Source organism: Neofelis nebulosa, chromosome X, assembly GCF_028018385.1.
Source record: "Neofelis nebulosa isolate mNeoNeb1 chromosome X, mNeoNeb1.pri, whole genome shotgun sequence".
NCBI lineage: Eukaryota > Metazoa > Chordata > Mammalia > Carnivora > Felidae > Neofelis > Neofelis nebulosa.
In genome coordinates this window covers 15,456,272-15,466,004 of record NC_080800.1, presented here as the reverse complement: position 1 = coordinate 15,466,004, position 9,733 = coordinate 15,456,272, and the positions used below count along the sequence as shown (strand labels likewise).

General features: G+C 45.8%; 1 protein-coding gene across 1 annotated transcript in view; it reads left to right on the top strand.

Moving 5' to 3' along the window:
• The first annotated feature begins 350 nt into the window (after positions 1–350).
• The window catches only part of ADGRG2 (adhesion G protein-coupled receptor G2), a 123,849-nt gene continuing 114,466 nt past the window's right edge, over positions 351–9,733 (top strand). The window contains exon 1 of the mRNA XM_058713997.1: positions 351–459. The gene's annotated coding sequence lies outside the window, so the exon portion shown is untranslated. The remainder of the gene's footprint in view (positions 460–9,733) is intronic.

Sequence of the window (9,733 nt, the reverse complement as noted above, 5' to 3'; positions counted from 1 at the left end):
ATTTGGATACCAGGGCGACCCCTAAAGGTGAGAGGCTGGGTTTGGAGGTTGGGCGTCTCCCGGGAGCGCGCCGGACCGGACGCCGGGCCACCGGAGGTCTCGCGGCGCGGGTAGTCCAGAAGCGCAGTGGGGGGCCTCTGCAGGCGAGGGGTGGGCCGCCCAGCCCCCCGGCCGCGATTCTCCCCCCGCCCGCCGCGCCGCTCGCTCACACCCTCCCCGGCCGGCGCCCCGCCCGCTCCCCACCTCCGCGTCCAGCCTCCGCGCCCAGCCTTGCCGCCGCCGAGCGCCGGACGCGCCACGCCGCGCCGGACAGCTGGAGAGCGGGCGGGCGGGCGGACCGGCCCGGAGCGGCGGGGGCGGAGCCAGCCCGCGGGAAAGGGGGAGGGACGCGGCCGGAGGGAAAGACAAGAAGGAGGGCGGGAGGGCGCCGGCAGCCAGCCCGTCTGCGGGGACAGACAGGTAAGCGCGCGGCGCTGGGATGAGTCCGTTCCCTTCGGGCTCCTGAGACCCAGCACCGCCGTCTCCCCCCCGGAGCTGACAACGGGCGCGGGCAGCTCGGGCGGAGCGCCTGGACCTGGAGGGCGACGGGACAGCGGGGCGAACGCTCCCTCCGCCCGGCTGCGGCTCTGAGTCGGAGCCCGGGGCCGCCCTGAAAGGCAGAGGCGAAGCCGCCGAGCACCCGGGGGGGCCGCACCCGGATAGCCGGGGAGTGCGCGCCGTGGGAAAGGGGGCTGCGGCGCCGCGTTCTCCGAGGGGTCGGGGGACGGCGTGTGTATCCAAAAGCTTCGTAAGGACTCAGACTGTCCCCACCCCGCCGGGAAACGGAGCCGCGAATCGTGTTCACGCGGGCGGTCTTCGAGACCAGACTCCTGGGGAACTCAGTTTACCGCTGCGGGCGGAGCGCGAACGCGCCCAGGGCCCCGAAGGGCTTGGCGCGGCGCTGTTTGGCGGGACCCAGAACAGGTGGCCGGGGGCGCGGCGGGATTGAGCGGCAGCCCGGGGCCGGGGGGGGGGGGGGGGCGGTGAACACCGGGAGAAAGAGGAGGCTGGAGGTCTCGGGTGAGAGCATTCCAACAGGGACTTGCCCTTTTGAGGCTCCGGTACTATGTATAAGGTGAGGAGCAGGGGAGCCGACGGGCTTTGCCAACGCGGATGAGGCAGACGGCAGAGGTTTTCCGTGGCCGTCTGGATAGTGACCCTCCTTAGTATGTACCGTCCACACGAATCTCCTGGGAATCTTGTTAAAATGCAGTAGATCCGGGTTGGGGCCCGACCGTCTGCATTTCTGACAAGCCCCCCACGTGATGCGGGTGCTGCGGGTGCTGCGGCTCCGTGGACCACATTTTGTATGGTAGGCACTGCAGGAGTACGTTTTGCCCAACAGGCTGAAACCCTCAGGAAAAGCGAGAGATTGGGAGAGGAGGTCGTAAAACTTTACAACCCCAGTTGCAGCGCAGACACACACATGAAATCATTGCTACTCACTTAGAAGCGAAATGCTTTACTTTTCTTACCAGCTCGCTAGCCAAATACATGATCTATCTGTTGGTAGAGCTGGCTTCGTGGGTATGAAACCTGTATGTGGTTTTCATGCTTTGCTGTCGCTGTTGAAATTCTTGGCAATTTCTGAACAAGGGGCTTCGCATTTTCATTTTACACTGAGCCCCATAAATTATGTAGCTGATCCTGTCTGATAGTCACCATAGACAGAAAAAGGACTCATTTCTTTGATCAGGGTTGGGAGCTGTTGGGTGATGGAGAATGAAGATTTATTAAGCCAAGGTCTAACTAGATGTTACAGTTCCCCCCATCTTTCTCCACTTCTCTTTGGCTATTTTAAGAGCTAAGCCTATGAGTGTAACCTCAGTTATACATGGTATGCCAATATTTCTTGCTTTCTTGCTATTCATAATTAACAATTTATTAAGAGTTTAGTTATTAAAAGACAATACAATTAAGTTCAATGTCATAATAATTTGTAAATTAAGTGACAAAGTAGGTGTTATTTCCAAAGGATTTGGGGAGTCCTGTTTTAGTGTCCCGAAATTTTGCTTAGTTAAGATCTGGACATTTCTTGGTTTGGGCTGCGTTTACAGCTCAAATGCAAAGCTGGAAAACAAAAAGTGGCCAAATTTTGTAGCTGTTCAGGGATATTGTTTTACAGGGCCTCAGCGCAGTGCCAAGCCCTGATCAGATTCCCTCTGCTTTTATCATTCCCACATCCCTGCAAGGTGACTTTCCTTAAAGGGGGGGATAGAGCAGATTTTGCTGTTGAAAGACACTGATGAAATGCAGGGTGTTTTCTGTGTGAATAATTCTTGCCCAAACCCCACAGATTCCAGGTATGTGTGACTTTCCTAGAAAAAAAAAAATTGTCGGAAACACAGAAAAGAACAAAAAGTTGAACTTTAATTATGGATATGATTTTGTTCAGCAGAGGGAGAAAAAGTCTGAGAAATGGAATTTCATCGGCAAGTTTGGCCAGGAAAGGCGAGCTGCTGTGTTTTTGGTACCATGAATAGCCTTCCAGAAATGGCAAAGTGAGTTTGCTCAGGTGTAGGGAGAGCCAGTTAAGAAGCTGCTTTGGTGTGGCTTATGTGTTCATTCTGGGGGCTCTGGTGTGGCTGTGGTGTGCCTGAGTCCGGTTTGGGATTCAGAGGGGGACATCGCTGTATAGGTTTTGGACTCAGAGAGGGATATCACTACGTTCCTGGTGCTTTCACTGCTCACGAGAAACTGACAAACACATTTTTCCATTTTGCTGCCTAAGAGCGCCAAGTCCCTTTCAGATACTTGTTACACACTGGGCAGAGCACCATTCAAAAAAAAAAAAAAGGTGGGGGGTGGTCAGAGGAATTATTTCTGTGATGTTAATAATTGAAAAGATAGAAAGGAGATTCTGCCTTTAGTAAAAACTTGGGAACTGGTTTTTATGCCTTGCTGAGAAAGGCCTTCCCTACCCCAAGATAGAGGGGAAAAAATTCTTTTAAAATGTTTATGGTTTTTAAACTAGGTGGGCCTTTAATCCACATGGAACTTATTTTGGGGACATGGTATGAGGTGAGGGTACTGAAAGTTAAGAGATGGGCTAAACATTTGGTAAAAATTACCATAAAGTAAATTCTCTCAATCAACTAAGATTCTGTGAACACTCTGTTCCATTTTATAAATCTGCCTGATTAATTCTTGAGTTGATTCCATGTTTTTGGAATCGAGGTATAATTTATGTAGAATAACATCCACCCTTTTCGTGTATAGTTCTATACGTTTTGACGGATATATATAGTCCTGTAACGAGCACCACAGCAAGATCAGCAAGATAGAGAAGAATTCCATCACTCCAGAAAATTCCTTATTGACCCTTTGTATTCAACTTCCTCCACCACTCTCAGCCCCTGGCAACCACGGCTTTGTTTTCTGTTGCTATAAATTGATCTTTTCCAGAATGTCCTGCGAATGGATTCATACGCGATGTGGCCTTCTGAGTCTGGCTTCTTTCGCCTAGTATAATCCATTTGAGATTTATCAGTGTCGTGTGAATCGATAATTTGTTCTTTTTTTTGCTGAGTAATATTCCACAGACTGTTTATCCATTCACTGACTTTCGGTGGTTATGAATAGGGCCGATACAAACATTTACATACAGCTTCCTGTGTGCATATAATGTTCATTTCACTCAGGTAAACACCTAGAAGTAGGATTGCTGCTGTATTGTGTGGTTAATTTAACTTCGTAAGAAACTGCCAGACTTTTCCTATGTGGCCACAGCAGTTCACTGCCACCAGCAGTGTCGGAGAGGTCCGGTTCCCTGCCCTGCTCGCTAGCACTTGGTATTGGCAGTTTATTTTACTGTAGCCATTTCACGGGGTTTGTGGTGGCAGCTCTTTGTGGTTTTAGTTTGCACCTCTCTGATGACTAGTCCTCGTGTGCTTTTTGGTCGTTTGTGTATCTTCTTTTATGAAATGTCTTTTTCTAAATTGTGTCGTTTGTCTTAATGAACCACATATCTGGATGCAAGTCAGATAATCTGTATTGCAAATATTTTCTTTTAGTCTGTGGCTTGCCTTTTCATTTGCTTTCTTTTTATTTTGGTTTGAGAACACCTAACTTGAGATCTACTGTCTTCAATTTTTAAGTGTGCGATATAGTACTGTTAACTATCAGCACTCTGTTGTACCGCAGATCTCTAGAACTTATTCATCATGTACAACCGAAGCCTTATGCCCATTGAACAGTAACTCCCTATTTCCCCCTCCCCCACCCCCGGCAACCACCATTCTACTACTATTCGTTTCTATGACTTTGACGATTTTATTTTGACTTGTTTATCACATGCATGCAATTAATGATATATATTTTTTGAAGAGGAGAAGTTTTAAATTTTGATAAAAGTCTAACTTACCAGGCTTTTTCCCTTCATATTAGATAGCAGTTTTAGGAACCTGTCTGGGAAATCTTTGTCTACCTCATGTTTACCAAGGTTTTTCTACCGTGCTTTCTTCTAGACATTTTAGCTTTATCATTGATACGTAGATATATGACTTCGTTTCGGTTAATTTTTGTATGGGTCAAGGTTCACTTTTGTCCGTATAGATATCCAGTTGTTCCAATACCATTTGGGGTTTTTTTTTTTAATGTTTTTTTTTTATTTTTTAATTTATTTTATTTATTTTTTTAATGTTTATTTTTGGAGAGAGAGAGAGAGAGACAGAGCGAGCAGGGGAGGGGCAGAGAGAGAGGGAGACACAGAATCTGAAGCAGGCTCCAGGCTCAGCACAGAGCCCGATGTGGGGCTCGAACCCACGAACCGTGAGATCATGACCTGAGCCGAAGTCGGACGCTTAACCGACTGAGCCACCCAGATACCCCTTTTAATGTTTTTCTTAAAAAAGTTTATTTACCTTTATTTTGAAGAGAAAGTGGGAGAGGGGCAGAGAGAGGGAGAGAGAGAGAGAATCCCAAGCAGGCTCTGCACTGGCAGCATGGAGCCCTATGCGTGGAGTGGGGAGGGGCTTGACGGGGTTGGGAGAGCTAAACTCACAAGCCCTGAGAGCGTGACCTGAGCCCGAAACCAACTGTCAGACGCTTAACCTACTGAGCCACCCAGGCGCACCGCCCTCCCACCGTTTGTTGAAAAGACTGTACTTCCCCCCACCCCTTGTGTCCCCTTGGCCCCTTTGACAAAAACTAATAGGCTGTACATGTGCGGGTTTATTTTTGAACTCTGTTCTGTTCTGTTGATGTGTATGTCTATCCTTGTGCCTATACCACACTGTAGGTCTTGCACATTCTTGTTAGGTGAATTCCTAGATTGTGTTGTGTGTGTAATTTTTATTGCTTTTAGAAATTGTATCATTTATTCCCATTTTATTTTATAATCACTATACTCTTATAGGGAAGGGCTGTTTAATTTTTTTGGAGGTCTATCATATTCAAGCCATGTTACTGAACTTTTATTAGTTCAAAGTTTTTCCAGGCAGTTTTCTTGGATTTTGAAGGTTAGATAGTCAAACTGTCTGGAAATGAAATAATATAGGGATTCCCGCCCCAACCCCGAATATTTTCCCTCATTTTATTTGCTTACCTTAGTGGCCAAGCTTCCCTCTAGGGCACCATTAAGGAGTATCTGATTTGGGGGGGGGGGATGGTTCTAATACTTTACTACTGGGTATTGTGCTCGCTGTAGAGTTCTGGTAGTTATTCTTACCACCTTCAGGAGGTTTCTTTCCATTTTTAGCTTCTAAACGTCTAAAGCTTAATTTTAAAATTTCTTGTTCTGCTTAGATTCTTTTTTTTTTTTTTTCCATTGAAAAAGCCTAACAGTTTAGAGGTGAGTCACTCTTCCCAGCTTTGGAGGGTCATATTTTGATCTCCCTGGAAGAGAAGATAGTGTAGCATAAGTCAATCGTTTTATTTAGACTACGAAGATACTACCTTTGGACCTTTTCATGATGTCCTCGTTTGGGGGGATGCCAGGCACAGCAAGAAAGGGAAAAAATAAAGGGACAGCTTATAACCTATTTATGTATAAATAAGATAGCTTTTTGTAGTGTTTTTCGAACGTTTCTGCCTGTTATCCATAGTGAGAAGTATATTTTATATCTCAGCCTAGTGTGAACATACGCATATATGATTGAAATAGGATCTCACAAAGCATTATGCGTTTTTCCTTTGTACAATGTGTTCTTATATTTTCAGTGTTCTTCCATCTGTTCTATTTCATTAAAAATGATGATCATTACCCTGTAAATGGATTCAACCACTCTTTCATAAAGCTGTTCATTTAGTTCCTAAGCCCCCCAAACTGCTGAACTGTGTTCCGGACAGATTCATTTTATATCAGATCCTGCTATGATGCAAAGTGACTTCAATTATAATACCCTGAGATAATCTTAGCTGCCCACGTTTCTCTCTTGAATTAGTGTGTAGCCTCTAAACCAGCATCCACCCTTGACCCCATAGAATAGCCTGTGCATGCAGTCTTGTAAACCCACTGCTCAGAACCCTCTGATAAAACCTCTACCACACTGAAAATAAGACCCTGGTTCCTCTCTACTGTAGCCTTTGAGACCCTGTCTGGTCGCTACCCCCCCTATTTGCACACTTCCCCAAATACACCAGCCCAGACATGTGCCTGCCTTCCAGCCTTTGCATTTGCTGCGCTGCCTGCCTAGGGCACCATTTCATCAGACACTCACATAACTTATTGCCTTGTTTCGGCATTCCAAAACAACATTCCCTACTAACCACTGTGAATGCCCATCCCCTCATCCCGCTTTTGTTCGTTTTCTTTGTAACAACTATTATCTGCAATTATATCATTTAATTACTTGTGTACTGATTCCATGTCTTCTTTTCCCGGCTAGAATATAAGTTCCAAGAGAGAGCCAGGACTTTGTGTATCTTGCTCACTGTTGTATTCGCAGGACCTACAACAGTGGGACACAGTAGGTGCTCCCTAAATATTTGTCAAATGGATGAATGAGTGTGCCTAGAATCTAGAAGGAATCAGGACACTAATCCTAAGAGAAATTCAATGTACTCTGTTATGCTAAGCAAAATTAGAGAAAGACAAACATCATATGACTTCACTCATATGTGGAGTTTAAGATAGAAAACAGATGAACCTAAAGGAAGGGAAGCAAAAATAATATAAAGACAGGGAGGGGGACAAAACATAAGAGACTCTTAAATATGCAGAACAAACTGAGGGTTTCTGGGGGGTTGAGGGTGGGGGCATGGGCTAAATGGGAAGGGGCATTAAGGAGGACACTTGTTGGGATGAGCACTGGGCGTTATATGTACGGGATGAGTCACTGGATTCTACTCCTGAAATCATTATTGCACTATATGCTAACGAACTTGGATGTAAATTTAAAAAAATAAATAAAAGATTCAATGTATTCTGCCTTTCTGTTCTGTTTTACTGTGGAAATTTCTGTTGGTTAAGGGTGGAGTATATCTTAATGTAAGCAGTTCATTAATCAACAAGACATCTGGTATCTATTACATTTCTGATTCTGTGATAATAATGGTAGCTGGTGGCTAATATTTAATGAGCAGGCACTGGTCTTACTGCTTTACATATATTCACTCAATCCTTCCAACTTCCTGAGGCAGGTACTATTATTATTTTACAGATGAGGAAACTGAGGCACAGAGCAGTTAAGTAACTTATCTAAAGTCATACGAAAGGTAGGTCGTGTGGATCTGAGGTTTGAACGCAGACCATCTGATTTCAGAGCCTGTGTTCTTACCCATAGTGCTCATGGTAACAAGGAGCTTACACAATTCCTAAGCTTTATAAACATGGAGTGTTTATGGCCTTTATTCCCTTACAGAGTGGTTCTCAACCAGGGCCGATTTCCCCCCCCCCCCCTCCCCCCCGGGGACATTTGGCAGTGTCTGGAGATATTTTTGGTTGTCGTCTGGAGACGTTTTTGGTTGTCATGACTGGCAGAGGTGGGGGTGCTACTGACATCTGGTGGGTAGAGGCCAGGGACGCTGCTGCTAAACATCCTGTAATGCACAGGAGCCCCTCCCCGCTTACTCCCCAACAAAGGATTATGTGGCCCAAAAATCCATAGTATTGAGCTTGAGAAACCCTGCCTTAGTTGGCTGCCCATTCAAATCACTCAGGGAGTTTTCAGAGTAAATACTGATATCTAGGTGCAGGTCTTGACCTTGAGAAACTTCAAGTGGACTCTCGCATTGCCTAGCAAGCCTACCTTGCTTGTGTAGAGCTTTCCTTTTCTCTTCTCCAAAACAGCTGTTTGACACCTTCTTTTATTTTTTCTGCCCTTCTACATCGGCTGCTGATTCTGGCTGTTTAGATGGGAGCCCCCAAAGCCTTAGATTCTCACCACCCAAATTCCCAACATGCCCCCGTTTGTGCAGACACTAAATACTCGGTATTTGGAGTGATCGGGTTTTGGAGTGAGGGGGGGTTCGGAGCTGACAGGCAAGAAAGAATTCTTGAGATGTGTTCGGTGCAAAAAGGGTGATTATATTAAAAAACGGGGACAGGGCCTGCGGGCAGAAGAGCTGCCCTGGGGTTGTGAAGAGTGTCTGGTGACGTTCTGTGGAGTTGGGGGAGGTAAAGACAAGAGTTAAGTTTCCAAAGGGATTTTCTTACGCTAAAGAAGACTCCCAGAATACCCGTGGCTCCTGGCTATTGTCAAGCTAAAGCTGTTTTTCCTTTAGTGGGGCATCAACATAATGACAGTAGGGGGTTCCTGGGGAAATGTTATACTCTATTTGCCTCAAGTATTTGTCACTGGGCTGCAGGTTACAGGGCAATTTAATTTTACCTGCCATTCCCTTCTTGCCTTTGTTCCCCACTTCACTATGGAGGGGAGGGTGATGTTGGAGCTCCAGGAAACTGAGTCTATAAGGTTGGAGATGAGGCTCTTGACAAGACTGCCTTTTTCTTGTAATTTACTAAGATATTTGTAAACTGATGGAGACTCGTGTCCTGCGTGACTGAGATCTCTCTCAGTTAACCATTTGTTTTCTGTCCTTTCCTTTGTTCTTGGGCAGTCAGGAGTGCCTGAGGACTAGCACACGTATCCCACCTGGGGGCAGGGGTGTTTGCTTGCCTTACGATCCCTCATCACTCCCCACTGTGCTGTGAAAGGGGATGAAACGTTCCCAGTGTGTCAAAGATCGGCTGCTTTTCTGGGTTCTGGACCTCTTATCCTCCTTGCCTTCTCAAGAACATATTCTTTTTTCCCCCTTCCTTTTTAAAAGCTTTTTATTTGGAGGGGCGCCTGGCTGGCTCAGTTTGGTAGAACATGCGACTCTTAAATCTTGGGTCGTGGGTTCAAGCCCTACGTTAGGTGGGGAGCCTACTTAAAAAAGTAAATAAATAAAAGCTTTTTATTTGGCAATCATTTCAAACTTCATAAATAAGTTGCAAAAATAAAAATAGTACAGAGAACGCCCATATAACCTTTGTCCAGATTCCTCTATTGCTAACGCTTTACCCCATTTGCTTTGTCATCTGCACTTTTGCACGTGTACCTCACTTGTCTGAACCATTTGAGGGGGTTCCATGCATCGTGGCCTTTACTCCTAAGCACTTCAGTGTGGATTTCCTAGGATATTCTATTACATAACCACAGTACTGTTGTCAACTTCAGTAAATTTAACATTGATGTTATGCTGTTACCTAATCTGCTGTTTGTGTTTGTTTGTTTTACCTAATCTGCTATTTGTAGTCCAAGTTCGACAA